Raw genomic sequence first — 27795 nt, 5'->3', positions numbered from 1 at the left:
GTCTTTTGTCCTCTAATCTCTCAGATCTGTCTTCCATGGCAATAACATCTGTTCCTTCCTGGGTCTGTCTGTGACACCCCGGCAGATAAAGCATTTAGTCATTAGTCTGCAACTAGATATGTCCAGATTGCCTGGCCCAGATGCCTTCAGATGGGGTGTGTAGCTGTTACATTCTGCCTACCTTCCTCTTAGGAAATTGTATCTCAGGATGTAGCTGTGTCCACAGTTATCTGTCTACCTCTCATTTTTTTAGTTTCCAAATTTATAACATCTTTTAGAAAGTCGAATTCTCTTTGAGCCTTTACCTATTTGTTAACTCTACCTAAAATTGATCCACTGTGTCAAAACTTATTTGAGGGATGACAGGGAAAGACAAGAAGTTGGCATAAACCTTCTATATTGAGGCATTTTAAAATGAAAACTATTTCTTAAAAATCTAACTTTATATATATATGTGAAATATCTTATTAAACTTATTTGATAAACTGTGTTAATATTTTGCTAATGGATAAAAGGAAATTAATCAGTATTCACTAAGTTCACAAATATGTATAGAATCCATTATATACTATTTACTCTGCAATCTTCACCATATTAATCTTATAAATAAATTTATGAAGGTCACTTTCTCAGCAGGAGTAGCACAATATTTGAACATTTTTTAAAGTAGTTTTTTGGATGTTTTTGCTATCTTTTATTGACCAAAACCCAGTATTTTGATTAACATATGCAATGACAGGATTTACACAGATTTTATGTAAAAGTGAGAGCAAGTGACTTGTGTCCTAGAATCATTTTAGAATAGACACTCAGACCTCTGCATTTTTTATAGCTTCGCAGTGTTTTCACACTTTCTGTATTGTAGGGCTACTCTGTGCAAAGGTTGGTGTTGCAGACTTGTCAGTCACCAATTTTGCTGTATAAATTGAAAAGCTGCTAGGTTTCTATAACACATACCTAACAGCACAGATCATAGAGGAAGTAAAGAAAGCACTAATACACATGAGAATAATTATCTTTGTTTAATACAAGATACGATTTCCCCCTTTCTGAATTAAGAGTTAAATTATTCATAGACAACATGAAAGATTGGTCCCCTCTGTGCCCTGACACTTCATCACTTAATGGATAGATAGGTGGAACTTCAGAAATAAACTATTACCATTAAAAAAAATAATCAAGCATAAGAACTTGATTACCACTGCAAGACTTGTCCTAATATTAAGTCTGCAGCATATGCTGCATACTAATTACAGGTTTGTGTGATAAAGGGAGAGATGGACTGCTCTGGAACCATGTGCTTTCTAATTAACTAGCATTGAATATAGCCTTGTCATGAAAGAGCAGTCATCTCCAGTACAAATAGGAACCAAATGATTTTGCTGCTCAGACCAAAAGATGAATTCAAAAGCAGGCTGGATGACACTGGAACAAAAGGAAAGCAGCTATAGAAGATTATTAGGTACCAAAGACACTTTTTCATTCCCCATTGAGAGTTTGGGCACTATAAAATTACTATATTTTTTAGACTTTTTACTTTTACCCCTAAACTGAATGGACAATGAAAAAGTGAAGCCGAAAGAAAGGGATCAACTAGACAGTGCTGCCAAGATTCATTAGTTTTATTCTATATAATCAATTTTCTGCTATTCTTCCAACACCTTATTCAATGCTTCCAACACTTGCTTATGACTTTTGCTTCTGCTTTCTCTTAAAATGAATATATTTATATGCAACAGTTTCTTTGACATTGTTAAAGTTGCAGCCAATAATTTTAGGAGTGCACTTCCATAATTTTTCTGAAAAAGACCAGCAAATATCAGTTTTGGCCAAGGCATTAATACTTATTATTGCAGTCATTCCAAACCATTGTTTCTAGAAATCTGAAGATTGTGTCCCCTCAGTGTATGACTGTGGTGGTTTGAAAAAGGTTTTTCCCCAGGAGGTATTTTTTTCCATACTGGACCAATTAACAGCTTGTACGCTCGTGCAGAAGTTACATACAGAAATGGAAGAGGTTAATTTTTGACTGCATGGCTAGAGGCAGAAGCAACCATGCTCTGATGTGGGGCAGGGCTGAGGGGCCTCTGTCCCCCACTAGCTCCTGCCGGCTCGACCAGGAGCAACCAGCCATGGAATGGAGCCCACCCTGAAGGATCAAGAAAGGCCTCCAGGTCGAATTTACTCCACTTCGCAGAGATGGGGGAGAAAAACGGCAGGAAAATGCTCAATCAGACAGACACAGCGCTGGAACTGAGCCAGCGAGGGGTGGCCAGAGCAAACCGAGCTCTTCGGCTATGAATTCTGAGGCAGAGGCAGCCACGGAACAAAGTTCTGCACAGGAGTAGTCTGAGCTATCACAACAGCTCGGAACAGAGAGGCCCCCTGCAAAAGGTCGGCAGCACCAGTGAATCGGTTGGAATCAATTCTAGGGTAAGAACTAAACTAAGAACCTTAAAATTCTTTTACCCCGAGGAGGAGGAGTGAAATCTTCGAAGAAGCTCCCCAAAGGTTCGGGCTTGAGGGAGCTGGGATTTTCACAAAGTAAAAACAGGGGATAAAGACAAGATAAGAGACGCTTAACAACGCCACAAGAAATTTATTTAGAAGAACTATAGTTTAAAAGTGAAAAAAGGACTTCTCCTTTCTTCTTGGACTCTTTTTGAAAGGATAGACTTAATCTAATGTAATATATTATTTTACTGTAGAAGAAATTTAAGTTGTTACATGTATATATGTATGTAAATAAAACTTGTAATATTTTCCCTTCCCCCCTTATACCAAGGTGTGTATGTGTGTGTCTGAAAACTTCTCTTTCACATTAGAACAAATTGTAACAACCCTTGACCTTTTTAAAATTCCTGTGTTTTTCAAACCACCACAATGACTGATGGTTACCACTGAAAGGAAAATTTGGGGGAACTGACAACTCAGTGAGTGTACTTGCATACTGTAAGTGAAGCTTGTCACCTTTTGAAAGAGATTGTTTGTAAATCTATTTGTCGCATTATTCCACGTGATTACCTTGAAAAGATATACATTTGAACAACCTTCCCTTTAAATTAATTGTGATTTTTTTGTTTGCAAATTGTACTAAATTCCTTTCCTTTGAGCCTGTGTGAGAGCTCCAGAAGATAAGCAAAATGTACAGAATAATCCCATGTAACACAAAGATTAAATTGCTTAGTACGTAGCTGTGAGTAAAGGTGCTTACTAATTGTAGTGAAAGTTATCAAAGAAGTATAGATTAGTGCAAAACAGAACAGAGACATCTGACAGAAATGAACACTACCAAGTGAGAAAAAGTCATTGTATAGGGTTTTTATTCATAGGTTAGTGAGATCGTTACAGGAAATATTTTTCATATTTGTCAAGCTAAAATGCTGTGGAGTTTATTTTTAGAGTGTTCACGGTTTATTTAGAGTTAAGAGCTATAATTTCCAGTAGCTTTCATTCTCAGTATAAGGATGCCCATCCTTGTACCCAAGTGACAATCTCATTAACAAAAACTCTGTTAATGTGCACATCAGCATAAGTATACTATAAATCGACTTTTGCTCTAGTCTAGATAACATTTTTAAAGGACTGTTTCTATCTTGGGTGGAGGAGAAAATTCTTAAAGAATGGTCTGTTGGGACCTGTAACCATGGTAACTAGAAAGTCGACTTGCTATAATTTGTTGTAATTTAGAAAATCTAATGCTGATTTACTTTTTACTTCACAAAATATAATGGAATCTCCAATAAAGAATCCATACAAAAAAGTGTTGTGCTTCTATGTAGTGTTGAAATTCACTTAAAACATATTTGGGGAAAATAATATGAAATTTAAATAAATTTTTGTTTTCAACTTATTGTTGAAAGGATTGTGTCATGATGATACTACCTATGAAGTTACAGTATATATTATCCTTCCTTGTGAGTATCTATGAAATGTTTGTGTAGGACACTTTTAATAATGCTCTAATGACAGTTCTGACTACATCTGCTTGTATGCTCTCCTTCCACTGTGGACAGTGCCATATCCTTCCATGATGTTGCTGTATTTCCACTTTAGGCGATTGTTTTGCACCAATACCTGACACCTACATCCAAGACAGCTAGAAAGGATAAAAACTAAAAGCTAACACTCAGGTAGCCCTATGTCCCTAAGCACTGTTTGAGGAACTAAATGGGAGGGAGAGATTCCTGCGAACCAAGGCTCTTTTGGAAGCAGGGGAAAAAAAGAGGGAAACAGAAATTTTATGTCAACTCTTCCCAAGTTGGAAGAATGAGTTGCTTCTGTTAATTACATTTTAGAATTGGAGGTCTTTGAAGTCAAAGATTAGCAACTTTCCTACTCTGGGATTAAAATAAAATAGCTAATTAGCCCCTAAGAGAGAAAAGGAGTCCCACGAAGTTGAGCTTTTGGCTTTGTTTTATGTTTCCATGACCTCTGAGAATTATGGGTGTTTTGTTTTGAAAGTAAAGAACCATTTTGTGGGAAACTGTAACTCAAGGGGGTTCCTGTATGATCTGATTAGAACCTGTGGTGTCTTTGTGCAGAGATTGTCCAAGTGCAGATTTCTAAGAATTAAGGCCAAGATACTGAAAGAAAATTACTTCTTTCAAATACTTTGGTTCTCAGTGCTTGCTGAACAAAACATATATTCTCCATATACCTTTCAGTTATAGTAATTGCCTTGTTCAAGTAAAGACATTTTTATATTTTGCTCATAATTCCAAGGCAAGGATGGCATTTACTGTTAATTCTTGAGGAAAAAACAAATTACAGTCTCTTCTTACACTATTCCTTTCTTCGACATTCTTTGCAAGATCTCTTTTCTGCTTCAGTTGTGAAATAATAGCCTGTTTTGGTATCTAAAGTTCACAGGCTGGTTTAGGCAGCACGTACACACCCCTCAATCTGAATATTTGCAAATTTAGTGGAAAAAGGTTTTGAATACACTGAGTTAAAAAAAAAAATGGGTGAACTTCATATTACTATTTGTCATGTCCACCCCAGTAATTGATGGCAGTTTCAGAAACCACCATTAACTTAGAATATCACAAGTGAAATGGAGTTTGCAATATCAATCAAAATTTGAATATAGGAACAGATTAAATAGGGTTTTTTGTTGAAACCTATCCATTTGAAGAATCACCCAAAAGACAGGCTGTCTTTTTATAGAATTTATGTGCTTTGAAGCATCTTTCTTTCTATCAAGAGTGAATATATGATATAAATTCATAAAGATCAATTTCTATAAAATATGTCTAAATTTTATGAAAGAGTCATATTGGAAGAAAACAAAGTGATGCAATTAGTGCAAATCAATCAGTATGAAGCAAGAAGAGCTAAGAATATCTTCTAACCATATTTCTACTCATCAAAATTTAGCACTTTCTCCAACACAGTTTCATTTGGGTTCTTCTTACAAATGATCTTTGAAGTGTAGCTCAACCTCATAAATGACATTTTGTCAATAAATATCTTTGAAAATCAGTATGTTTGCGAGAAAAAATGTCAGCAGGCTTTCTCCTGCAGGTGTACATCTGCCACTCTACTAAGTATTAGCTCTTCTTGGAGTTCCTCTTAGAGTTTTTGTTTCATTATGTTATTATTTCTAGGGAAAAGACTTTCTTGTATGGGAATTATCATATTGAGGCAGCTCAAAATATTGAATTGGTTTAAAAATAAAATTCCCTTAATAAAGAGAGACCTAAGTCAAAGGGTAGTATATCATTATATAATTAAAAGGTACATTAAATATTCATATGCACAAGAGATAAGGCTTCAGATGTTCAAATTTAACTTTTGAATCTCTGATTTTTGATGAGGAAAAATTAATTTTGCATTAATGTAGTCTCTTACTTGAAACTTAAAAAGGAAGAAAAATAATCTCCATTGTCCTTTTTACAATGATAGATGGAGTTCCAAGTTTGGGGTGTTTCAGGTTTTGTTGGGGGGTTTTTTGTTTGTGTTCTTTTTTTTTTTTAACCAACTTAGACTACTTTTATGCTATTCTTATTTCGTCTCTGATTGCATAGTTAATTTAAAGTGAAATTGTTCTAATTTAAAGTCAAATCATCCTTCTTTTCTCTTTCATGATAAAACCTCTTTTTGTCATGTAACCTTTCTCTAGAAGAAAGCTTTTACATTAACATTTCAATAGTGAGTCTGGCTTCATACAAACATATAATTTGAAACAACAACAACCAGAACCTTCATAAACTACTGAAAATAGATATCTTTCTACAACTAGAGGGGGAAATCATATTTTCTATAAATAGTGCTCCGAGTATTTGGTTTTTTTCTTCTGCTCTTAGCTGGAATATGACTTAGTCCTGACAGTATTACACCTGACATAAAATACAATTGGAAAATCTTCTATACAAGGTTTTACCATAATTAATTTCATGAATGATAATCAATTTAATGTTCTGTCAACCAATTATCACTTTTTCTCAAAGTCTGTGAGAGTATATTCTGTTTGAAAGCTACTCATATCTGCACAGTGTGCTGTCTGTGCTCCTGTATGTTTGAACCAAACCACCATCTTCCCTCCCTCCCTTCCTCCCAGTTTTCAGGGATATACTCATTTAAAATCTATGATATGTTACCCTAAGGTAAAGATCAGAAAATACTGAGGTGAGACATGTGGATAGTACAAAAGGAAGGTTTTATGGCAACACTGGTTTTTGTGGTTGTGGACAAGGTGTATGGGAAAGGAAAGGTCAGATAGGATGGAGGAAGATGAACTTGACAAGAAGAGGACTATTGTCAGGAGCTATAAATGTAGGTCTTGGAGGACAGAGAAAGAAGGCATGAAACCTAATCAGCAACAACAGGAGTGATTGAGAATAGTTGAACTGATGGAGGAAAGGTCTGCCATGCAGGGAGACCTCAACAAATTAGAAGAATGTACTGAGAAATCTCACTGAAGTTCAACAAAAATAAATGTAAATACTTGCTTCTGAGATAGAATAACCCATTAAGCAACATTGTCTGGAGACTGATTGGATAGGAGCAGCATTGAAGAAAAGGAGCTAGGGGTCCTGGTGGATCAAATTGAGCATGATTTAGCAGTGTGACATTGTGGTAATGAAAACTAACACCATATTAGTAGCCCCTTCTAATATTGGTCTATATTAGCAAGAGTGGAGCCTGCAGGTCAAGATGTGATTATTCTTTTCAACAAAGGACTGATGAAACTACATCTTGAGTACTGGTTCCCATTTTGGGACTCTCAGTACTGTAGAAACATTGACTAACTTGACACAGTCCAAGTCCTAACAATCATTAAGATTGTTAGGCAACTACAGCACAGGACACACAAAAAAGGCTGAAGCTAGGCTAGTTTATCCTGAAGAGGAGAAGAGATGGGAATAGCGGAGATAACTCCGCTCTTCTATTCCCAAATGCAGATTACAGACAGGAATAGACTGTTTTTTACTGTGGAAGAAGAATAGTTGCAGGTTGCACCAATGGAAATTATAATGAGTTATGAGAAAAATGGGTCTTACTGAGAGTGGTTTGACAGCAGAGAAAGTGTTCAGAGCTGTGGAATCTCCACCCTTGGCGATTTCCAAAATTCACTTGAAGAGCTCTCTGTGCAACCCATCTAACTTTGAAGCTAGCCCAGTCATGAGCAAGAATTTGGACTGAACGACTTTCAGAGATCCCTTGCAAATTAATTTATCCTATCTTTCTGTCTTTCTATTTAAAAAAAAAAAGAGAGAAAAAGTTCTTTTGTCTCTTTATCTATTGTGATTGCAAGCTGTAACTCCATGCCTAGAAGAATTCCATATCTCTGCCAAATGTCTGAGTGTTAAGACTTTAGTCTTTGTGGCTTTGAAGTTTTGACATGATAAAAAGTAGTAATTGGAAAACCAGTTCTGTTCTAGAAAACTACTTTAGAAAACTTGAAACACCTCTACATTTCTATGATGGTGTGTTTTAGTCCACCTTGCCTGAATTGTTTAGCTATTGTAAGCAAATTATACTTTGCCAAGGGCATAATGACTGCACATAATAAATGTTTTGCAGGTCTGCTATTTGGCTGTTGTTAGTAATCTGCTTGTGTGATGCTGCACACCTGGTACTGTGTTTCAGGGAGGTATATCATGGACATCTCAATTTTTTGACCTACCAGAAATTTTCATTAAAAGGTATTAACTTGCATCTCTGCTTTATAACCTACCACACAAAACTATTTATAGAAATGAACTTTTACCAACTAAGTAAATTATAAATGTGCATTTGATTCTCAAGTTGCAGTAGGATACGCACATCACTGACGTTGGCAGCTAGTCTAGCTGACATCAGTGCACAGTGTGGACTAATCTGCAGTAAAATGATGACTTTATTAAAGCAAACTATTTCACAACTTTTTTTTTTAAATACATGCTAAATTGCTGCTCATTTGGTACTGTGCAAGTACTTCTGACTTACTCACATCCTTGGTATGAACCATGTTTGTTCTCTTTACCGAATCGAGTCATTACCCGACTTGAGTGAGAGGTCGTTCATAGAACCATAGAATCATAGAATGGTTTAGGTTGGAAGGGACCTTAAAGATCATCTGGTTACAACACTAGGCCACATTCCAGGGATGGGACATCCACAACTTCCATGGGCAACCTGTCCCAGTGCCTCACCAGCCTCACAGTAAAGAATTTTTTCCTAATAGCTAAGGTTTTCCCTAGTCTTCAGCAGTCTTTTATCCTAAAATGATGCCATTTAAATGGGAGCTATCAAGATTTTATTATTCCTGGTCTAGGAGACGCATGGCATTGCCTTGATATCATATACTCTAAGACATTTAATGATGCAGCAACTTCATACCCTCAATTAGAATTCTGGTTGAATATAGAGAGATTCCCTGAATTGTTATATCCGCAAGTCACGTCTCCTGTGTTACGTAAATGAAGTGTAAAAATGGCTTACAGCTCCTGTAAGATGCACTGCTGTACAAAGAGCTGCTCATAAAATTACCAGATAGAATGAACAGATTAAGAACATTCATGCTGTTACTTTCAGTGGATTAAATCTCCATACTTTTTATTTCAAGTTTATCAGTCCTTCATACTGCAGAATGAAAAAAACCACAAACCCTGTCCAGTAAGCCTCAACAGCAGGAAACCTTATCATGCCAAAGAACTTTCATTGCAATGAAGAAACTGCTGAATTTTTAGAGATACCAAATTGCACTTCCTAAGTATGTACTATTTCAGTTCTTCTTAAACTGAACATAGAGTTTATTAAATGATGTATTCAAAAGTTTAGAAAAAGTATCACAAATATTCTAAGCCATGTTTTTCATTCTGTCTAAATTGTAGTATGCACTCTGTATAATACACCTTAATATACACCCACACATGATATAATTTTTGCTAAAGGTGACTGGATGACATAATGTGGGGTTTTTTCAAATTTCATGTCTTAATAAACAAAGAGATTTTGCCATCAACTTACCAAATGCCCAAAAATTCCATGCTACTTTGTGCTTTACACTAGATCACTTAAACAAGGAAGGAATAGTTTTCATAAAGATAGAAGACACACAAATGTGAAACCATAATAGAAACCCTTGCATGACATTAACTCTGACATGCTGTATGAAGTGCCTCTCATAACTATTATATCTTATACAATTATAAATTTTCAATTGTAGTTTGCATTAACAAACTGTAGGCAGTTTTTTTGAAAATAGGTACCTGCTAGTTCTTCCTAGCAGAAAGGAAGTAAAACATTGGTGGTGCCCTTTTTAAGAAAGTAAAATAAACTTCAATTATTTTCTCTAATAAAGGCTCAAAGTTGTTCCACGTCAATATCAAAACCTAAGAATTATGAATAGTTGATTCTAAATATATATCATGTGTCTAATACCAGTGGTATCAAAGTTTGACAAATCCTTTCAGGGTATGGTTTGTTTTATCAGACTAATTTTAAAAAAGAGATGATGTCTTGTAGGAGTTTCAAGCCAACATATGTTTATGGCAGCTAACGTATTCTGGAATTGCTATGGAAGTTGACATCATTTCTACCTCACCCATGTGCTGTATCCCGCTTCTCACCTCCTTCTAGAAGTAGTTGTTTTCATTGTCAAACACCTTGAGTCTAAATCCCTATTGGGGCACCCAAACAGGTGGTGTTTCTGCTGTCAGTCTGTACCTTAATTCACAACATGAAAGACAGCAGGAAAATATTTGATTTAGAGTATTTCCTTAACTTGAAAAGTAACCTAGGCTACAAAAATAATTTTTAAAAAGTCTGTAAAGCTGAACTCTTTTATTTATAATCCAAAGAAAGCAATATATAGGTCCTTAATTTAAATGCTAGAATTTGCAAATTTCAATCAATAAAAGTAAGGGCTACTGTTAGTTTCATAACAATGGTGTATCTAGCTAGGTAAGAAGTGTTAACAAGTATTTTCTGATAGAAACCCCTTACACTTTGCATATTTGCTGTATGAGGCCTAGCATGAGACCAGTGGATGTTTGAGGTCACATTCAGCAGAGTTGAGAAAAATCTCAAAATTCTCAGTTCAGATCGGGTATTAGTTTTCTCATGCAACACAACCAGCTAGTACTAATATGAGACAATAGTGATCATCCTTTTAACTCCATCTTATCCTCAACAAACTTCTTCGTGGAAGTATAAACAGCTGCCAGGATAGGTAGGACAGGAACACATTCTTCTGGCTTATGGATCAGTGCTTCCCCTAGGCTACAAAGAGTTTATTTCTTGGAAACGTGTAGCTGAAGGATACTAATTTTGTCCTAACTAGCCAGACAACAGATGGCAGGATTTGACTGAAGACCTGATACTTGGAAGTGCAAAAGCCTTGATGTACCTTTCCTCCTAATCACTAAGCACTCATGCGGAATTAAGCTCTTAAGATTTTTGTCTTCGTCTGTGTTTGATGTAGTATTCTGATAAACATCCTCATTTTGGATAGAAATTAAGGACCAGAAGCTTATTTATTTCCTTTTATTTTATTCAAATTATTGTCCCTTTAAGGTTCTTTCCCTAACACATCTCAAAGGTTACAAGCATAACAAATTTTACAGGGTGAATTTTTATCTACTTAATTTTGACTTGTCTTTTTGAGTTTGTGACATATCTGTACAAATTTTGTTAAAGTCATGACAGAAGGGATTCATTATATTACCAAATCTGTGGAAGGTCAAAACTTCCCTGGAATTCTTTATCACCCTGTCACAAGTCATAGCATCATTGTAACTGAAAGGCATTAAGTCAAAAAGTCAGTCTTGTTTTCTTTGTGATTTTAGCAGATATATCTGGATGCAGGGTAATTTTTGACCCTATTCCTTGCCACTTCCCAGAGGCTTGCATGCTTTTATGTCTGACAGCATAACAACACAGGTTGTTGCTCTCTAACCCATCTCTATCAAGATGAGACAGCATTAACACTAAGGCCGAATTAAACCAGACCATGCTACCAATTTAAGAACAACAACTTTTGGACTTAGATCCATGCTGCACTGTGTTTGTGATGAAGAGCATTGAGGCTGGTATCCGTTTAACCCATTTCAGCTCTGGGCAGCACGTAACATCCTAGCACAACTTGAATGATCACAGCTTTTTGTTTGCATGTGTGCTGGTTTTGGCTGGGGTAGAATTAATTTTCTTCACAGTAGTTAATATGGGACTATGTTTTGGATTTGTGCTGAACACGGGGTTGATAAAATGTTGCTGATCAGTTGCTGATAAAATGGTGTTGCTGATCAGTGCTTACATGGAGCCAAGGCCTTTTCTGCTTTTTGTACTGCCACGCTGGCAAGGAGGTTGAGGGTGCATGGGAGGCTGGGAGGAGACGCAACCAGGACAGATGACCCAAACTGATCAAAGGGATATTTCACACTTTATGTCATCCATATGATCAGTATATAAAGTGGGGGGAAGAAGGAGGGAGGAGGGGACATTAGAAGTTATGGCATTTGTCTTCCCAAGTAACCATTACACATGATGGGGCCCTGCTCTTCTGGAGATGGCTAAAAACCTGCCCACCCATGGGAAGTAGTAAATTAATTTTCCAGCTTTACCCTTCTGATTCTCTCCCCGATCTTACTGGTGGGAGAGTAAGCGAGTGGCTGTGTGGGGCTTGCTTGCTGGCTGGCATGGGTTCCTTAAAAGGTGACCCCGTACTTCTGGTATGGCTTACAGTAGGTCAAGCAATGCTTCATTTATGACTTTTCTATCAGTTCTTCATTCACTGGATAGATCTGATGGTTCTTTACCAAAAACACCTAAAGGTCTCTGTATCTGAGAACAGGAGCTCTAGGACATCATCCAAAAGCCATTAGGTCCTGGAAGATCCTGTTTACTTCAAGATTGAATAAGTCTCTAATAGAACATGTCATTGTACTGCCATGGTGTTGATGAGACAGGGGAAGAAGTTGAGCTGTTGCAGATTAGTCAGGGCAGTTTATGGTCTTTATGCTTCAAAGCATGTATGCAGTTGCCAAACCAATTTTTTTTTTTTTGCTAATGGCCAAGCTGCTAGAAACAAATAGTGATGTAAGTTGAGAATGAGAAAGTTGTTACCACAAATAGTTTGAGGAATGAGCTAATGTCCATCTTTCAAAAAAAAAAACTTCTTAAAAGAACTGTTTTCTGACACTAAATGTCAAGAACAAAACTTGGTTAGTGTTTGCAGTAAATCTTTCCTTTTTAGTGCTAAGTATCTGATTGACTATTCATTCTAATAAACATTGGACAAATAGCAACATCAGTAACCTCAAGCAGATACCATTTAAACGTCAATCTCATTAGTCAGAAAGTGGCAATACTTTCTTCCTGACCCGAGACCTTTCCATACTGCTTATAGCTGCATGGACAAGTTATTTAAATTATTTCATCAAAAAAAAAATTCCTAGATGATTAAAGAAATGCTGTGAAATATATTTTCTTGAACACAATTACTTTGTTTTAAAGTGTTGTTATGCATTCCATGCAACAGAATTAGCACTTGCATTCATCCAGCATGTTTCCCATGCTTTGCTCATGTGGCAAGAACGGATCAACCCATGTGCTCCTTCCCCTCTGCTGAACTCAGCAAATGCTCTGTGCAGAACTCCAGCAGAGGGACCTATTCTCTTCTAACGACACATGTTCTTTTATGGAGCATTTTATAGCTTGTGCTTGTTGGGTTTGCATTTTAATAGATGCACTAATAAAGAGATTATCCATGCAGTTCAGCTCATCACTTCAAAAAGGTGAAAGGTGTCATGAAAAATAAATAACTAAAAAGAAGATGAGGCCAAATGCCTTGACTTCAGTGAGATCATGAGAGATTTATGCCTGCTGATGTATACTTTTTGTGTATAATAACCCCAAATAAAGAATGGCGTATATTCTTTTAAAAATAAGGAACACTATTTTATATTCTATTCAAATATTTTTTCTTGGTATGACTTACACACCTGAGCTGTAATCAAATCACTTTTCTGGATGTACTGAATTCCATTCTGCCGGCCTTTTTTTGGGGAGTCTCTGAGATGAGGATTAAATTCACTCTGACACAAAGGTCTTAATTAACAAAAGCAATAAAGTGCTACTTAAAGCCCCCTATATTTAAGACCTATTCAGGATAGAATTAAAACTGTAGTCAGCATACTTGCTTCTGTGGTCATATCTAAGTGCACTTTGCAAGGAAAGGATAATTTGTACAGTAGATGTAAAACAAAGAGACTTGAAAGATAGTAGCTAATAAAGAATAGAACAGGATTATAAGAGAAAAACATGCAGGCATCAACTTTAGAGAATCTTACCTCAGATATGCTAAACAAAAAAGGAGATTATTCAAATTTATATGCATCTCTGTCACTTGGAATATTTTGAAGTATTTAAAGTGATCTTCCCCTGTTTGAAAACAGAAAAAAACACATTTTGAATAAGTTCCTGAACATTCCAAACAGTATTGTTTTAAATAATGTCTTCGAGAATACAGCAAAAATGGATTAGGCATCTCTTAATTAAAGAAGACTCTGAGTAAAATTATATTTTGACTCTGGGTTTTGTGATATCAGGGCTGTGGGCCAGGATAGAGATTTGGGAGCTTAATAGTTCTGACAGCTCTCTAGTAGCTACTGTAAGCTCTGATTCATTCTACTTTGCTAGTAGGGATGTACTTTCATCACTTGATGTTAAAAAAGTAGTCCTATAATTGGCAGCATCAATTGTCTGGGGACTGAGAGGGAGGAATTTTAAATACATCTCTTCAGGCTGAAAGGATACTCAGTGTTTTTTCAGTTTTAACAGAGGTACACTTACAGGAGGCTTTATTCTAATATTGTCAAAGATTCATCTTTTTTTTATATTCTTGTTTTTTGGAGGTTCAGAATGTTCAAGATATAAACTAAAAACTTACAGTCTCAATTGCCATCAGGTAGTCTGCTTTTGTGGGGTGTGGGAATTTACTTGGAGGCTGAGACTTACAGGTGTGTCTCTTGATTTCAAAGAGGGCAATAATTTTGTTCATATTTAACCGCTAGAGTCATCCAGTCTGGTTTCTTAAGGTCAGGGAGTGCAAGGGTACACTGTGGGAAAAGTCTTTGGGTTTTTCAGAAAACCCCCATGAATACTGAATAGTTGAGAAATAACATTTATTGTAAAATGACTTCTTGGGTGCTCCTCACCATGGTGTGTGGCTGCAGCAGGAGTAGGAGAGAGGATCTGGCATCCTTTCTCTTTCTCTCAACTGTCAAAATCCTCCTACATCCTGATGTTTACACCAGAACTCTCTACCATATGTTCAGCCATCACTTGGACTCTGCAACATATTTCCTTCTGTGTATTATGGAGTTTTCTTGTCTTACAAAGTCTTTTCATGTTTGAAGCAGAAGTACGAGCTTTTCTACCTTTCTAGAATGATTTTGACAGCTGTAAAATTCTACTGACTGCAAGAATACAAAATATAATCTGACCTGAATCAGTGATAATCCCCGTGTGTACAGAGAAAGAAAAAAATAGGCCTGTTTAAATATCAAAATGTTTGCTAAAATGATGTGAAGGGACAATTTGAAGCAAAAAAAAAAGTTAAACAATAAGTTTAATATAAGTTAAACAATAGAGTAAAAGTGTATTGCTGTGTAGTGGTGTAACGCAAGAACCAGGTGATTTAATCAGAAAAATAACTGATCTGATCTGTGATTTAATTAAATTTCTTCTTTTTATGCTCTAAAGAAAAATAAAGAAAAGAGGAAATTTGAAGAAAAAAGTTTTAAAATCAAGGTTGCACATTTTGATGTTAGATTATTTTTACTCTCTAATGATGAATATAGTTCTGTATTTCTTCTAAACTCAGAGTTATATGTAGAAACAGTTGGATGAAGTGCATCTACATATATTCAGCTATGAAAAACATTAGAATTGATTAGAAGACTGTTCATATATAGAAGGTTCTTAAGTCCTTCTTTTTGACAGGTTAAAAACCTAGGGACCCTGTTTTCTTCTTTTCTCAGAATTTGCAACTGATTTTACATTGAAACTCAGTATTGGCTGAATAGGGATGTAAATATTACAAGAGAATAAGATATTTCTGAAATTATGATTGTTAGATTGATAGATTCCCTTGTACACTTGTGTGCATAGGGATGATTACATCATGCTCTTCATGTAATCATCATGAAGACCATTACACCCAACAACAAGTAAGGAGCAGATCTTCTAAGAGTAGCTCATTCACTGAGCTGCAGCATCCCCATAATGGAAGGGGGCAGAAAAGACCCAAAGGCAGATAAGTTGAAAGAATGACTCAGAAAATCTTACCTTGGTTTTATTACTCCTAGAAAATTATTATTGTCTCTGAAAATGGTCAGTTTTAGTTTAAGATCATTATTTTCTCTGAATTTGAACCAAACATAATTTGAACAGGTTACTTGGGGGTGAGTAGCAATCTTCTGGACCCAGTCCTGCCAGTTATCCTTCCAGGAGTTGCACAAGTATGATTGTTTTCAAGATACCCAATTTTGAATCACTGACTGCATTAAAATTTATCTTGCTTATCTGTTATTGAGTTAGCTAAACACACTGTGCAAAACTTCGCTTTTTAAATACTGTATATTTAATGTGATAGCTGTATAATCAGTTTGTCCAACAATTTCCTAGTGAAATTTGGCCTATAAACTTTGGGTCATAGCAGTCAATTCCATGAAACTTAAAATTTGTCATTTTTCAACAGGGTACAGAATTTGTTCATTGTTTCACCTCAAACTTGCACGGTCTAAAGGAAAAAATGCTGTTCACAGAAATACTGTGCAAAACATTCTCAGTGAGAAGGTTCACATGGTGAGGGCATAGTTTCTCTTTCTGGCAAGTTATCTGCAGAAGACTTCACTGCTTATCAGTTTGTGAGGGATTCCAATTCAACTCATCTGTTCTGGAGTTGTATTTTGTTGCCAGTTATTCTGAGACTTGTCATATACTGCAGAATGTCAGCCTGCAGATCACTTATAAGGTCTTCTGTGCACAGTGCCTCCAGTATTTGTTATTTGCAGTCTATGATTACCATGCTAAGCAATATGATAATTTTCTGTGATTTAGATTTTTATAAAAGAAAAAGATTGTACACAGTGTCTGCTCCCTGGAAAAGTATATAACAATGCTTCTTATTGGCTTGAATAGGAATACAATTAGGTCAATTAACTACTAGCTATATCACTGAAAAAATCAACTGGCAATAAACTGGTTTGGGACAGGCACTTCTGTGTGCTCTGCTGTAGTACCTTGGAGAAATAATGTGCAGATACCTAGTATAAAATCAAGATGCAAGGAACTCTTAGGGTTTCTAATTTTTTATTTTTGGTCTAGTTTTTCTAGTTTATTCATTTATTATTTTTAGTATTTTGTAGAAAACTCAATCATGGCTTAGGTCTCTATGTGTGAATACCAAACCGAATTATATTTGATGCCTTTAAAGTCTGACCTCATGTCAGGAAATTTCCCCGTCAGAGATGAAAGGAAAAACAAAGATGATGAGTGTGATAGGCAGTATGTTAACATTTTAACTTTGTGATAGTTTCAGAACAAAGAAAAAAGATTATAAAAGTACATGAAGGAGAACAATAAGGTAGTTCTGCATGTACTTACAGGGAAATCTTCCAAAATCTGAAAAGCAAAACAGGGAGAAAAGAAACAGATTTTTTTAATCATAGAAAGTGGATCTAATCAGTGGCAGAATTCAGTCTTTGTAGCTGATGAGAGAGAAATGGCCTTGATATTTGAGTCAATGCTGACAGAAAAGGCAACAAGTGGAATGGAGTAAAATGGATGCCCCTGAGCAACTCGCTAGAAGAAAAGATCCTTGCAACAGTGTCATGCACAGAGATAGTAGGGCAAGATCACCGGCATCTAGGCCAGGAAAAAGGGATGGGATTGTGATTGAAATTTCAGATGACGCAGACTTTTATAATTTTTACATGCGTGTGCATGTGAAAAGGCAAGAAATATGTGGGATAATATACGGTGAGAATCTGCAAGGTTAAAGTTAAATAAGTACTTTGGTTTTTTCAGAGTACTCTGATTTAACATCCTAATTAATGATTTCAAAGAACTAAATGACTAAATCACACATTACTAAAGCTGACAGGAAATGAAAACATATTTAGGAGGAGAGAAGGCATCCAAAACCTGGAAGAACTGGTTAGTGACAAAATATGTAAATATACTAAAACAGGATTGTTTACAAAGTGCTAGGGTATTAGAAAAAAGGCCCGTGATCATTAAAAATTGAGTATCTGTAAGTCAAGATATGTGACACAAGAGTGAAAAAGATTCAGAGGTCTAATTTGAGAGTTGTTACAGATCGCCAATGTTAGGTTATAATAATATTGGTGCAATATTGTTAGTATTAAAGGGATAAATTTCCTTTGAGATATTTCAAGTTGTCTAATTAAAAAACAACTACTGTAATTTACAGTAGGTTTCATGTATTTTTACACCACATAATGAATCTACCAACAAAAGAGTACTTTATATCATGCAGTGGCTGGTCATTTTATAAGACCTAGTGCTTAAAAACAACCCTGCGTGTGCATGTTCCTAAAATGGATCAGTTTGGTGGATTATGTAAAGAATTCATACAAGGTAGTTAATTTTAGAAGAGGAAATGGGAATAATTATGTATTAGTTTCACTGTCTAGTGAAACTAAGTGGACTAAACAGTTCCAGAATTTAAAAATTAAGAGGATTTAGAATTTCCTTAATCATAAATGCAAAAGGCACTCGAGTTAAGAGAAAATATTTCATAAGGAATAGTTTAAGTTCACAACAGATAAATAAAAAGCTCCTTTTTTTTTTTTTTAAAGAAAATGAATGTAAGCAGACAGCTTTTTTTTTTCTAGTTAATATTAGAATTCAGCACACACTGGGAGTGTGACAATGGCCAAATATCAAGCTAAGTTACATCATACAAAAAGTAATCAAAACAAAAGATCTTTAGCCATGCAAAATTGAGAACAAAAAACGAAGAAAAAGGGTCTTTATTCTAGGAATAGACAGATGTTAAAAATGCCTCTTTTTGCCTCACATTCTAAATGAAAATTTTGTCAAAGCTTTCAGTAAAGACAATGGTGTTTAATATGGAGAAAATGATGAAAACGAGGACATGGAAATGTGACTTACTGCTTCACAGAAGGAAAAAAGCTAAAAAATTCTATGTGATCCATATGAGGGTGATTAGATAGCTTTCATTTCAGAATTTTGAAAGAACCATATTTGAAACCGCAAATCTATTCGATTAACCTATCCTTAGTCAATCTTTCCCAGCAGATACCATATACTCAGAGAATGATGCTAAAGCCTACACTTAAATTTTGGGTTCATCTGGCCTTTATAGTATGCAAAATTTTAGAACAAATTTCAATGGAAATTATAATTAAATATATGAAGGCAATTAGAAATCGGACAAAATACAGCATGTTTTTAACTGCAATTTTTCTTTGATAAATAATTTTCTAGGCAAATGGCATTCAGTAAAGCTCATCTATTTGGACTTTGATTAAATATTTGATCAGTGCCAAAGAGTAAATTAAAAATAGGATTGTTACAAAAATTTTAATGTCTTACATGGAAATTACTAAACAGGAGAAAATCATGTGTGATATTAAAACAGATTAGATACACTGAAAGAGAAGGGAGTTATTGTGGGAGACTTTTAGCACTGGTTTGTAAGTGTTCTCATTTAGTATTTTCCTTAATGATCTTGGTCTGAAAGGTAGGAGAATGTCATTGGTTTTGTCTGTGGTACATGCTTTAAAAGTTTTTGACAATTCAAAGAAAAACTGCCATGGGAAAAAGAAATAAATAATAAAAAAAAGAAGGTTTAAATAATAAAAATAGGAACATAGAATTAAATTCATTAGTGCTGTGGGTAGTAATATATTTAGGGACTGTTAAAAATTTGTACAATAAACTAGGAAATACTCAGTAGGCGAAGGGGAAAATCAGTTGAGTGTATTAGATGACTGAATCACCAAAATAATTCAGACGTGAAGAAAGTAAACTCACTTGAGGAGTTGGCTCTGAAAATGAAAAAATGCTAATGTCATTGTGTAAGGAAGTATTAAGGCCTCCTCTGAAAAACTTTATAAAATTTGGGTTATTAAGTCTAAGAAAAAATGAACTCACAGTGTAACCAATGCATGAAAGCATCCCAAAAGAATCAAGCAGGGGAAAGACATAACATAGTAGAAGATACCAAGGAGATGAAAAAAACTAAAGCTGAGAGAATACATGGTTGTTTCTTATAAAACCACAGAAAGTATAAATACAGGAAGGGAGAAAATTACCAAGTTAGATATTAGTTTTACCAAGGGAATTAATGGAATATAAACTGTTAGTTAATTATTTTAAACTGGACATTAATAGATTTCTAACCATGACAGGTTTGTGTTTAAAGCTTTCTGTCAGAAACAGAAAAATAAGAAGCTAACTACTTTTAAAATAATGCATATTTACTTCACAAAATATATTACATGGGCTAGCACTATATTAAAATCAGTGAGCCATAAAATCTTTCTCCATCCAATGTTCCTTTCATAACCAAAGGGAAACATGATACAAGTATATGAAAGATATTTCATTTTTCCTTTGCATTGTTGTTTTTAATGTGGTGCATAGTGGTAACATTTCTGTAAGAGTACTGGAATGCTGTATCAAAAAAGATAAAATTCCTCTCTTCCTTTCAGCTCTGAGATAGCTCTTTAGGAAAAGTGATGGTAACGTCATCTCTTGGGACATTAAAACCTGATTCAACATGCTACTGAACTAAAATACTGTAGGGAACAAACTGACAGTGCAAGTATGAGACTTAATAAGCAGTTTTTCCCCTCCCTGCTTCTTAGAGTGCCAGCCCTTCTGCTGTTCTTCGCTCTGGTGTGGCATCTCTAGGTCTGCGCACAGCACGGCTGCCCTTCTGAGTGCACAGATTAGCAAAGTAGTTAGTGCAAATGTTCAGTTGCTATTTTCAGATTTAAGTCACTTTCTATTTCACTTTTTTCTTTTAATTAGAACAACCGCTCGCCCGTAAACTGTGCATACCCTTTGATTGTTAATGGGAGATTTAATTTTCTGGTTGAATATTCTGTTGAATATTCATTCTGATTGAATATTTGACTCAAAGAAACTAGCAATTTCTGGAAACTAGTAGCATATATCCAAGAACTGCTGACAAAAATATAGAACTACAGAACTATTTTCTTTCTTTTTTTTTAGTATGAAACCAAAAAATGGACAAACTTGTCTGTGAAAAATCAGTGCATTCAATTTTCTGTGGGAAACTTTACTTGCAAATAAAATCAAGGCATCTTCTAAGACTTCTCTGAGTGTAATCAGTGTTGCTTTGGGAATAGAGCATAAAAATCTCAACTGTCACATCAGAAGTATGCGCATTTAGTCTCACAAATAAAACAGTATTTTAACAACAAAATATACCATGACTGTAGACTTATGGAATTGTTGTCTTTTAGGTAAAGATAGAGTTTTGCAAGTTACAACTTGCAAGCAGACCATTCAACTTTCACTGAACCTTTTAGACTTAACAGTGTTTCATCAGAAGCCAAGCAGTCCATATGTACATTTCAGCTTTCAGAAACATTTGTACTGTTGGGAGTACATGTGCACTGAGATTGAAAAGCAAGTAAATTGTAACCTAGCAATATTACTTATCATCAGACCATTTTCCTGAATTCACACAAAACCTTTAACTCATTGGCTCAGGGTTTTACTATTAATTTTTTTATATATATGTATACTTGAATAGATTAACTAAGTTAACAATTATCAATAGGGTGATTAAATTCTCACTCTGAAGACCCAATTTTGAAAGAGAAAATTGTTAATACCAGTAGGGGGAAGAAAAAAATTTTGCTTCCCAGGTCCAGCACAAAACCACTGAAATTGCGTACTTTAATTCTCCAGATGTCTTTCTGAATTACTAATCTGACACAAAATTAAAGCAAAACCTAATGATTTTACTGCACCTGTTACAAAGGTAATATGCCTTTCCAGCTTGAAGAGAGTGTTGCAGTTTTAAGACAATGCTTACTCTAGACTTGTGTTTTAAGTCTACACTTTTCTTTAGAGAGGTGCAATATCATAATGCTAATTTTTATGTCCTTTACAGAACACTGAGGAGTTCGTTGAGATCAACAGAAAACCATAGAACTGCTATTATTTAGTAGCACTATTTTCAGGCAAAGTATTGTTAGGTGTACTATAAATTTAACAACAACATGTTATTACATGTGTAAATTGCCCAGAAATTCTCCATCTAATGAGTACATCTTGTTAGTTGACACACAATTATGTTAATGCAATAGAATTGGAGACTAATTTAAATGTAATTATCGTTTTAGGGCTTAAAAGATAAATTGTACAGAACATAGAACTTGTTCTCATAGAGTATGTCTGAAATACCATCTTACTGTTTTACCTTTGAAATTCATTTTTTCAAATGGAATAGAAAAAGAGCAATTTGGAAATCAAAATGCAATCATGCTGCTCAGTGGTTTGGTTCCAGGTTTAGACTTGCAAAATTAAGACAATCAGAAAACATATCCATAACTGAGGTTCAGAATAGTCATGTGTGTATCATGGTTTCAATTTTCTGTTTTATTAATACAGAGTCTAACAATAAATTATAAACAATTTATCTGCATTTCTAAACCTACATTAAATTTCTTATTGAACTTACTTCAGTATCTATCCGTCTGTCTGTGTAAACTGTTTATCTGTCTGTCTATATATGTATATTCATGTCTTTCAATTTTTTAAGATTCATTCACTGAATCTTAATATTGTGATAATATAAGTTATGGGAGAAAACAATAATATTTGTGTGCTATTTATTGATTTCACTAGATCCTTCTTGTTTAATGTTATTAGTCAGAAATTTTGTTATAAATTTAATTATTATGAGATATGTATTTATTTTTTACATTTCATGTCTTGTTCGATATTTAAAAATCCTCTCTTGCCTATTAAAATGTCTTAATAATATTTTTATTTTTTCCACATGCATTTTTATCAGATACAATGTGGCTGTGCTTAAGGTGCTGTAATTCCTATTTATTTATTTATTTATTTAATGAATGACCGCATAAATTCTCAACACTAGCACTGTACGATTCCTAGTTCTTTACACAGAAATAGATAATTAATTATGGTCAGTCCTCAAAGACCACTTTTATTCCATTTAATAACTTTGCTAGTAATTCACTAGTGAATAGTTTCACTAATTGCTGTTGAACATGTGCAAGTTTTTTTTCACGCTTGTTTTCCTTGAGGAATCCATTTGCTTTTCCACAGTATTCTCATTATTGGGAATACATTATTTTATGTTCTGCTTAATTTTTTTCTTTCATACCCACAGGCTATTACACCTCCTTCCTGTGTTCATATATCCGTATTCTTATATTGTTAACTTGAATGTATTTATAGACTGAAATAATTTTTCTTTTTGTGGATTATAAATTCAGGTTTTTCACCCTTAGCTTCATTTTTCTCCTCACTCAATAACTTTTTTTCCTGTTTCTCTTCATATTTTCTCATGTTTTTCTATGTCTTCCTTACACTGAAGAGCCAAGAATACAAGATTTATGAAGCAAGAGTGAACAAGGAAAAATACACACAAAGTTATAGTTTGAAGGCTCACCTGTCAGTGAGGGCCTAAAACTGTATTCTTTTTATGGCAGTCATAGGATTAACTACCTGCTCTGTATTAGTAATAAAAGCACCTGCATGGGTGGGATAGAGGCATGTTCTCTCTAACTTTTCTGTCTCTTTTCATCAGGTGTCCCATTTCCTACGTTACTGTCTAATAGTGTTTGGACTGTTATATTTTGAAGTGAGGGCTGCCACCAAATCCATTAATTTTATCCTTCCTGCCATGTTTTTTACTAGAAGTGGTTAAACTGCTGTAGTTTGTGTTGAACTCTTGGGTATTTACGCCCTGAACCCTCACATATGACCAGGCACTTCATGGGATTTGGGCACCTGGTTTGTATAAATCTGAAAAGGACTGGTCAAAGAGAGGAGCATGGATTTGCTCAACTTTGCAAAAGTTATTAGGGTGCTCAGTATACATCACATTAGAAATTCAGCTGTCTGGGCAATTTTATTCAGGAAAGTGTAGGCACCTTCAAACTTACTTTTTTTTTTTTCTTTTGTGTTTGTGTGTGTGTGTGTTATGCTTTTGGACTTAGCGCAAAACCTAAGCTAGTCATCTAGAAACCTGATATTAACTTCCACCATACATCAAAACTTTAGGTGTCTGTCTCAGGTGTCAGTATACTCAAAAGCTAAGTAGCATCTTTAGCTGTCAGAATGACTACCTAAATTCCTTAAAAAAGCAGGTGGTAACAGGGCAATGCCTCTGAAGACCTGCAGTGTTGGTATGGATAGTGTAGTTTGTCTAATGCAAGTGTTTTGGTTGGGGACTTGACTGAGAGTTCTTACATTCAGGATATCACCAAATAGCCCTGCTCTATGTAATGCACTTTTGGAGAACACCAAAGGCTGTATGCATCTTAGAAAGAATGCTGACTGTTTTCTGGATAGGTGCTTAACCACTAACTAGGCTGTTTAACAGCTGATAAGCTCCATTTTAATGGAATTTAAACAGAACTAACGTCTAGTTGCTTGATTCTGGATCATAATGGAACCTTTGGTAAGAAATGTCATCTCCCCTGCCTTTTGAGGCAATTTTGAGTATGCACTGATGGGTAAACAGGGTAAGCACTAAGAGAATTTGTTGGAACTTGGTTTCGGGGCCACATTTGAATTTAGGCAAAAAAATCTAACTTTTGCTGCCAAGGTAGCAAAGTGGCATCGTAAACATTTTTCCTGGGAACTCCTCGAATATCTCTAAATCCACATATTTTACTTTCTCCCACTACGCAGTGACAAAGTAAAAGAGCAGTGCAAGGGCCATCCCACAGTTGAGAAAGCTTCATTGGCTACTACAATCTTCAAACAACCACATATAAACACAGTGAAAGAATTTTATTGTTCTGAGAATCCTTAGAATACTGAGCAAGGTCTTCTTAATTTGGGAAAAAATAGTATTTATAATTGTGTGAAGCTGTACTATGAAAAGAGTTTCAAAAATCTAGAAGCTTTGGTCAATATCCTCAGCTTGATGTTAAGGCTGCTCTGCTCTACTTTGTTTTAAAAAGTCATTTGCAGCACATGCTGTTTGGCAAATAGAGACATTGTTTTGTGTGTTACATTCTTGTACACTTTTTTAAGCAGCAGGGATCTCTGGATGTCAGAATGGTCTATAAGCGTAACTGTTCTTCACTAAGGGCACTGGCATTATTCCAGCCATCTGTTCTATAATAAATTCCATCCAGTATGACTTTTTAAAATCAGTATGCTTTTCACTGTTGTGGTTATGTTTGACTGAATATTTTATTTGAAAAGTACCCATCATGAAGTATTGGCCAAATAGCACAAGGTACCATTTTCCTCAAGAAAATTTGGTCTGATTCAGGTTTCATGTTGGCGTAGATGTAAAAATGAAGTTTAATAATAAACTTCTACAGAATTAGGAATGTATTCTGAATTTGTTATGAAGAGGGTAAGAGGAGAGAAAGTGCAAGACAAGCAATCCAAAAGCAATTTAATAATCCCAATGTCTTAGTACAAGTTCATTCAAAAGACAGAATATTTTTAAGGGGTATAGATTAACATTGTACGTGCAGAATTCTGTCTGAGGTGCAAACCTTGTCTTGATCTGCTAAGTATGGCTTCCAGAAGCATGAAGCTGTCTACCTAGGCAGTCCTTGAAAAGTCACTTAGAGAAATTTACCATCTTAACAAGAAAACACACAGGAAAAAGAAATTTAAAGAGAAGACAACTTCTCAGTGGAAATTAAGGCTGATGGAGGGAAAAGAGATGGTGATGAGGATGGTTTATACAGAGTGGGAAGGGCAGGAGAAATGAAATTGGGGTGCTATAGTTTTTCATGTTTGTCCCTCCTGGGCTCGTAACAAGAGGTATTTGCCCCTAGAAGACAGGTTTAAAAAGCTTGCTGGCATACTTTAATACTTCTTAAAGCATTATCATCCTTCCTTGCACAACAGTTACAATTTCAAAAACAGAAGAAAACATAAGATAAATTCAGTTCTCTGATGGAATTTCTATTAGTTTAGATCATATGGATAAAATATAGTGCAGTCAATGGTACCTAAAACTCGCATTTACTTCATACATGCATTTCCCATATTTCTTAATTTCTTACATTGTTTTTCCTGATTCATTATTTTCCCTAAAATAATACTCTAAGTATGCAAAGGTACCATGGATAGCTGAAGAGGAAAGACAATGAATTAGTGGCATCATTGAGGGCAAGTCTGCAAGACTGCAAGGGAGTTTAATAGCTATCATTTTTTTTCTGATCTCCTTGATGCCCACAGTATACCTTCATATGCACTTCAGTGCATACGTAACTCAGAACCACCAGAGTGTAATCTTGTGTTTTCCTCAGGTCTTTGCTGGGAGCCCTGGGAGAGGGGACATACAGAGTATATATGAAGACTGTGGGTTGTCATTACTACCTGGACTTTTTGCTGGACAATCAGGTTATAAAGAACGGGACAAGGATCAAGGCTATTGTGACAGTGGTGGTATAAGGACAGTGATTTAGCTGACCTCCCCATCACTACAGTTGGTCAGATTTAATGTCTACATATCAATCCTTGTGCTTCAGGTCAGAAAAGTCATATTGAAATGCCTGGGTTTCATGGAGGTAGCAGTGTGTCACAAGGAAATCTAGGCTGTAAGTGTCAATGCAGCAACAGGCTCAAGGATGTTTCAATTAATCTTCTTGCTTGCTAAAGCAGTGAGTTAGACCTGCTTTAGAAAACTCTGAAATGGGGATTAGGGATGTTTTGGTTACCCTTTTTTAAACCTATGCAGTAAAAAAAATAAAAAAATTTTATAGATTGGGATTGAGAGGCTATTTCTGAAATGCTCGGCTGAAGGTTTACCAAAGGCTCATTGACACCAAAGTACAATTACACAATGACCTTATTTCAACAGAGATTATAAAAAAAGTGGTCATTTTTATTTTATACAAAGTGTATACCAGGGAAAAACACAATCCTGTGATCTCAGGAAGAATTCAGAATTGAAAACTGTTTTCATGGTGTGTCATTCCAAACTATTAAGGCTTTTTTTTTCACTGCGAGGTATTTTCCTCATCAGTGAAGCTGAAAAAAAGTTGCAAAATCTGTTGTCTTCAAAAGACAAGCAAGACAACAGGCTTTTTTCTGTTCCCTTTTCAGATGTAAAGCTAATTTTGTTGCTCCGTTTGCTGGAAGAGCAGAGACAATAATATCCACGGTATGAGAATTACAATTATCCTCATTCTTGCAGTTCTGCAAGTAGTTAGAGTGATCTGTATCCAGAGAAGTAACCTATAAAACCCATTCAGAAAATCTTTTTCTAAAAGACCTATTTCAAATCCAGAAACTTCAGTCTGTCAAGAAAAGCACCGCAAAATTATCTAATTGTTATGCCACAGATTTCTTTTTATCTCAGCTCTTTCATTAGTTTGTGAGTTTGCTTTTTTCTTTTGTTTTTTGACAGTAATTTTTTTCAATGTCTTCTTGTCTTTTCTCCTTGAAGAATAATACTCATCTACAGTTTGACCTTTTGCCAAAGCTTTGTAGTCTATAACCCTTTTCTCTCCCTGCTACTTTCTCCAGAGTGATAGTTCTCTGGGAAATCTATTGCTTCCTTCCCAGGCTATCAGGACTAATCCAGTCAGGGACCCCCTCTCCTTACTAAGACATATGGAAGGTGCTGCAGGCATTTAAACTGGAATGTGCTTCACCCTATTGACACTCTTGGTTTGGCATGTGGGAATGATCTTTGATTTATCTCATTCAAAGTTCTGCCTCTGGCAGTGGCTTATAACACATGATGGCAAAAAAGAGATCAGACACATGGCAGCTGAACAATTGGGTTATTCTGAGTGAAGCAGGATGAATTGATTCTTTCAACTCGATTGTGTATATTTTTAAAATTATTTTTGTAGTGGGTGCACCTATGACTGCAGCATGCCTGAGAGTCCATTGTTTGGATTTCCTTTTATCAGATACAAGATGCAGGATGAGATTCAAACAGAGCCTGTCCTCCATGCAAGACACAAGGAGTGCAAGATCCTTGACAGAGTATTTTGTGATGACAGCATTGGTATGAGAAGCACTTTTGGCCAATTACATTGGATAGATCTAGTTTGGTGAAATTCATCACAGTAGGGAAGTTTAAATAAAGGGTGC

The sequence above is a fragment of the Manacus vitellinus genome, unplaced genomic scaffold, assembly GCF_001715985.3.
Source record: "Manacus vitellinus isolate BGI_N305 unplaced genomic scaffold, ASM171598v3 scaffold_4_pilon, whole genome shotgun sequence".
Classification (NCBI taxonomy): Eukaryota; Metazoa; Chordata; class Aves; order Passeriformes; family Pipridae; genus Manacus; species Manacus vitellinus.
This window is presented reverse-complemented; position numbering follows the sequence as displayed.